Genomic DNA, 6,773 nt, shown 5'->3' on the forward strand with positions numbered 1-6,773 from the left:
CAAGCTCACCATATCGAATGGGTCATCGCCTCTGATTCGGGATACTTATGTTATTGGAAGGTATGTGGCCAGAGGAAAATAAATCCTCTTGCCCCTTGCTAGGTACCGAGTCTTTGAATAGGAAAGTATGCGGCCAGAGGAAAAGTAAATCCTCTTGCCCCTTGATTAGGAAACCGGTCCTTGATAAGAGCACTTGAAATTGTGCGCCCTAAATCCCTAAGATCCTTGAAAGGGTTAGTTAAGTCATGTTATGCTTATGATGTCATGATGTCATGATGTTATGCGAATGCACTTCATTAGACTTAGTGTGAGATAGTAAGGACAAACAAGTCCTTTTAACAAAACCTGCGAGGAAACGAAGGTTAGTGGCAAACACCAACAAGTCACACAATTTTTGGCTTAAGGCTTGCATGGAGTCTGATCAGGTGTCCTTCCCAAGGGTATTACTATGGATAAGGAGATTTCAGCAACGGGTTCTACAAGTTATCCAGAATTGTCAGCCCTTCTAAAGCACACTCGGACATGATACATTCGCATCATGCAATGATACTTTGAGAGAGAACCTATCTGAATTGTAGCATCAGGTAGCGACTAGTTCTTAACATTTGTCAAGAGTAGTCCCCCCACTACGTTCCTAAAGGCCAGGATGGGTTAAGGGTAACTAAAGGTCCTTGAGCTCCGGCGCACCCACAGACACATACATAGACCCCCCTCATTTGAGAAAGGTGTGCATATGCTATGGAGTCCTAACTCAAGTGTGAACTTCATATTGACTCATCTCCCACATATGTGAAAGAGGTCGCCATGACTATGCCACTCCTAATCTTAAGTGTTCTTGAATCCGGGAATAGGATTCGTCCTTCATTTAATTCCCAAAACGCCCCTGAAAAGTAAAACAAACAAAGCAAACAAATAGAAAACATTTAAGTGATTCCTAAACTTTTAAGGTAACCCCTCTTTTAATCGTAAATCCCCAGCAGAGTCGCCAGTTCTGTAATACGCTGAACTGACTTTTATAATCGAGATGTGCGGTAAAGCATGAGTCGCCACCGACTTTTATTTTATCCAAATTTATCAGAAAGGCTAAAAGAACAGAAAAAACCTTTAAAAGAAATTTTGAGTTCGGGGGGTAATTATGCAAAGGGAAGGTGTAAGGCACCCTTTGCATCCATGGTTTCCATGGGCTCTTAATTGCTTTGCTCGTTTTGAAACCAAAAGTTTAGAAATGTATAGAAGATGAAGAAACAAGGACTTTAGCTCGTAAATGAGCGTAGCCTTGAAAGTGTTTAGAAAAGAAAAAGTTGATAAAAGACATTCTAGCCAGAGCAAGGCAATTAGGGGCAATTACCTTATAATTTGAAAAAAAGAGTTCTTTTAGCCTTTCAGGGTGAAAGGGTCTATCCATTCCATAGAGGGCAGGAAGCCTTTCATTTGGAGGTAAACGGGTCATCGAAATATCCTTCGCCATAAGACTGACTCATACCATAGAGAGGCAGGTAGTCTAAGGGAAAGACCAGAACAGCCTTATTCGTAGGCAACCAGAGGATACCCCAGCCTTTTCCGTAGGCAACTTTCGAGGGTCGAGGTCATATAGTGTATCGAAGGCAGCATCATTAGGGTCGTATGACCTTTATTTATCGAGGCAGCATGGCTGAGGTATCCTCGTATTCGAGGGACATGGCTTATTCAGCAAAAACACAAGGCAACAGGCAACAAGGCAACAGGCAACAAGGCAACAAGGCAACAAGGCAACAGAGAGGTTACCCCAAAAGCGTGCGTGTGTGCAACAATCACGTGGTTCAATTCGAAATATATTATCTTGTAATTTAATGACTCTAGTTCAGTTCAGAGTTGCACTCCCTAAGATTACTAACCACGCAGTTTAACATAAAGTAGTAATAATAGCAATATGGGGAAGGGGAAAATGAAACCAGCGGATCCCCCAATAGGGTTTGGCATAAGTAATAATAAAAGACAGAAAATATCAGGGTTAAGGTTTAGGGTTACCAATACTCGTGGCTTCGGCAATCGACAAACCCTGAAAATTGGAAAAGAAAGAATAAACAGAAGGGTGAGTGCATTATCAGTTCGGAGGCAAACAGAATTAACCATAAAAATAAAGAATAGAGAAATTTAAAATAAATAAAGCAAATGGGCACTTAGCTTCGAATTTGATCTGATATGGTTGGCGGGAAGTCTCGAAGGTACCCCTGAAAAAGGCAAAGGCAAAAAGTATGAAGGCAAGACAAACCCTGATTTTAAAAGGAAACAAAATAGACTTTTAATTCTAATAAATAGGGTACTTAGCTTTGTGAAAGGCGTGGCGCGTAATCGGAAGGCATCTGAAAAATCAACCCTGAAAAGGACACAGAAAAATAACATTTTTTAGTGTAGGGGAAGTTCTCGTAAACCCTGATTCGGGCGTAAGTTAACCATGGTTAATAGAATAAATAAGATCAATTTAATTAACTATTGGTTTACAACCTAATTAATTAAATCGGTGAAAATAGGATTTTGATTAAATATACTAAACCTAAAAGTTAATTACAATTAATTAAATAATTTAAGCAAATTAAATCAATCAACTAATTATTTAAATCAAATAAAAATTATTAATAATTACACTATATTAATTATTTAATTATAAAATAGATACTTAAAAATAAGATAGTTGTTTTAAAGGGGATAAACAAATTTATATTAAAAAAGAAAATAATAAAAAGAGGTTTATAATTGAAAAGAAAATAAGGAATAGAAATAATTAGAATAAAAGAAATGAGGAGACTTAGCGCAACAATCTGGTGTGGGGAGTCTGGTGGTCCATGTGATAGTCCCTCGCTCCTGGTGCGTTGGATCGTGTTTTCAGGTGAATCTGATGGTTGAGACTGAGGAAGCACCATGGCGGCACATAAGCCAATCGCACCGGATCTGCCTGCAGGTTATAACAACATATAACTAAAATATAGCGTGGAGGGTAGGGTTCGAACCCAGGTGTAACACCCCGAAAATTATTTCTAATTATTTAATTTAAGTAGGAAAATTATCTAATTGGTATAATTGATGGTGTGAGGAACATTGAGAAATATTGGAAATTTAATTAATAATTAGAATTATTGGTGGTTTGTGGAAGTTAATTGGAAAATAATGGTTTATGATGTTGGGCCACGTGTGGTGTTAAGGAATGAGGGGGGTGTTATATTAGTAAAGGCCCTATTCTAATTAAAAGTTATTTTATAAAATAATGAGGAATTGGGAGAAAGGAAAAAGGAACGTGAAAAGCAGAGTTGGGAGAAAAGACTTTGATCGTAGAAGTGAGAAGAGCAAAGGAAGGAGGAAAACCCCAAAGTTCAAGGATCAATTCAAGAATCTCCATCAAGGTAAGGGGTGATTACTCTAATTATATGGTACTATGATTTTGATGATGATAGACTTGAATTAAGGAATTAGAATCTCTATTTGGGATGTTAGGTTTTGTGAAATACCAACACTGACATGTATGATTTGATGAATTGACTGCAATTGATGATGTAGTAATGTTACATGGTGTTGTGGTATGTTGTTTGTGCATTAGAATCATGTATTTGGAGTATTTTGATGTTATCGATGATCATTTTCGTAATGGTATGAGTTGGTATGTGTTTGGGATGCATAAAAGTCTTAAAAATCATGTTTTTCAGCTTCTGGGTTCGTGGGAACCGGTTCCCATGTGGGAGGAACCGGATTCCACTGTGTTAGAACGTTAAAAATAGCATTTTTGGGTCCAGGAACCGGTTCCCATGTGGGACGAACCGGGTTCCAGTACAAATTTCCAGCAGCACGTTTCGAAAACTATTCTAACTTCAAACAGCTCTAATTTTCAAACCGTAAGTCCGTTTTAGACGCCGTTTTGGACGTTGTTTCTTAAATTAAAAACTCTATAATATAAAGTAAATAAAACAACAATAACTTGATTTTATTTTGGAAATCTTGATTTATTTCGTTTGTGGCGTGTTTTGTACATTGTGTGCATGATTTGGTTAATGTGACAATGTGGTGACGTTATAATGATATAACTGTGATTTGACGTTATATGTGGTGTGAATTATATATGATATAATTGCAGATGGTGCTGAAATCGAATATATTATTCGGTGTTGCTTTTGGTGAGTTATTGGTAATGACATTGTTCATTTGATCATGTGGTGATTGTTGTGATCGCATAATGATGATTGATTTGTTATGAATGATGCATGATACATGTACATACTTATTGGTGATGATTTGGTGATGATAATGAGACGATGTGTTACATCGGATTGGTGATGTTGTAAGTATGTCATATGTGTGCATTCATTCATACGCATTTTTGGTGATGGATCCCGGTGATGAAATGGATCAAAATGGTGGGCATAATTCCCATTGTGTGGAATTTGTGCTGGTTAAACTGTATCTCGGTGATGAAAAAGATCAGTTGGATGGGTGTATCCCATGTATGGTACCACATGCATAAGAGTCTGCATGGTCTTTGTATAAATTGTGACATGTCAGGATGAATTCCGGTGTTATGATTGTGTTGTGTTATTGGTGTATACTTTCGACTTGTGTTTGTGATTGGTATGAATTGATAAATCTGAATATGCTAAGTAGGGTGGATAATTGCTTATGAATTCTATATCGGACGATTTATAATGCTATTTAATTATGATGTAGTCTCACCCTTACTTTAATGATTTCAGATTGAAGTAGCGGCCTAAGCAATCGGTGAGGATGACTCGTAGAGTTTATCCGGTTATGTTGGGTCGTGTCAGTCATGCTCTGATCTTGTAACACTGGGGGACGATAGTCTTAGAGTTTACTAGTGATACACTATTTTGCCATTATTGTATAATGTACCGTTGATTTTATCGGAAATGTTTTATAACATTGTTGAATGAGTTTCCGCTGTGATGAACATGTATTTTGATATTTTTGGATTATTCTTAATAAAGCATGACAAACGACTTGGTATTCTATTTCTTTTATTAATTGTAACATCCTTGTTGTATGATTACTCTGATTATTATTATATTTTCCGCGGGGTTTTTAGCAGGGTGTTACAATAGTGGTATCAGAGCAGGTCGGTCCGTCCGGCCAATTGTAGAGTCAGTTGAGTTGCACGACAGTTGAATACTGTCGGCATATTAACCCTTGGTACGCGACATGTGAGTGAATCACTGTCGGTACTTGGTTGTTTGTTGCGGAAGTTGGTTTGAAACAAGTGGGGGAGAAGCTTCGCTTCTCGGTTATGTTTTGGTTGTTAGACGATTGATTCAGTAGGCTGTTGTTGGCAAACGTGCAAGTGTTGTTGGAGTTGTTGTTCTCCGAATCGGAGGTGACTTGTCTGGTAGTTAAGTTGGAACATCTGGAAGGAAAAATGATTAGAGGTAATTGATGATTATTTGTAGGAGAGGGAAATTAAGAAGTTGTAATGTATCAGCTCTGCTGATGGGCTGCGAAGTTGTCAGTTGAGTAGCCGTGCGTCTCGGAAGAGGTTCAGCTGCAAGTTTGCAGAGAGGATTGTTGTCGTAATGTTTCAGAAATCGCACTTCGGCAATGGGATGTGTTGCTCAAGTTATAAGAATGTTTGGAAGTGAAGAGATATGATAAGGGGCTGTTTGGAATGTGACCGAGTTGAAGAGAATGAGTTTTGGAGTGAAATTTTCGTAAGCAAAACGCAGGAAAATTGCGGAATAGCTGCAGAACTTCGAAAATTCATAACTGGAGTTCTGGACATCCGATTTGAGTTCCGTTTGAAGCGTCGGAAAGCTAAAGAGATGAAATTTGTTATAAAAATGGTTGCAGCAGCTGTAACATATTTAATTGTGACAGGATGATGTTGGAAAGAGGTGAAGTTGCGGTTACGCGTGCTCTTAGAACTAGACTTGTTTGTTGGTACGGCACAGGATGTTAGTGTCAGAGTTGAACGAATTGAAGGAATAATTAAAAGGTTTTTTTGAGAAGCAATTTTAGGAATTAAGTGTACCATTTGAGGAGTTTTGGAAATATCATTTAAGGTGTCGCTGCATGGCGTCAGTGTTGCAATTTCGGACAACGATTGGAAAATTCATATCTTGAGATCCGAGTGTCTGATTTAAGTGCCGTTTGGGGCATTGCGAAGCTGACTTAATAACCATGATATATGCTGTTATTTGATGCTTTAAACTTGTTTGAAATGTGTTCCCATTATAAAAACAGAGGCGTGGGAGTTTTGGGTTGTTGGGAACCGGTTCCCAGATAGAGACAACCCGGTTCCCCATAGTAAAAATCAGAGATGAGTTGTGGGGAGCAGCCAGGAACCGGTTCCTGCGTGGGAGGAACCGGGTTCTACTGTGTGTTTTGGAGAATTGTTATACTTTAAAAACCCATAACTTTTGATCCTATGAGAAGATATTCTGAAGTCAGTTAAGGAAGCGTGAAACTTGTTGAATAGGAATGCCTACTACCGCGATTGTTTGAAAGAAAATTGAGTAGAATATGTTGTTGAGGAATAACTTCATGAGATGTTCGGTAATAAAGATGATTTGAGTACCGATGGATTTTAGTGAGGAGTGAATTAGTAGTAAAGGTGAAATAAGTTTTAGTACGTTTGAAGTCATATTTATGATGCCAAAGCAACGACATGTATAGAAGAAGAATTATAGAGAATTTCTAACACCTATTGATGTGAGGAAGACTTTGTGGAAATTCCGAGTGGAATGACAGTTGGACGTGAAAGATGTCATGGGATTTAGATTAAAACCTCGAGTTATGAATGT

Source organism: Vicia villosa, unplaced genomic scaffold (assembly GCF_029867415.1).
Source record: "Vicia villosa cultivar HV-30 ecotype Madison, WI unplaced genomic scaffold, Vvil1.0 ctg.000212F_1_1, whole genome shotgun sequence".
In the NCBI taxonomy this organism is placed as follows: domain Eukaryota; kingdom Viridiplantae; phylum Streptophyta; class Magnoliopsida; order Fabales; family Fabaceae; genus Vicia; species Vicia villosa.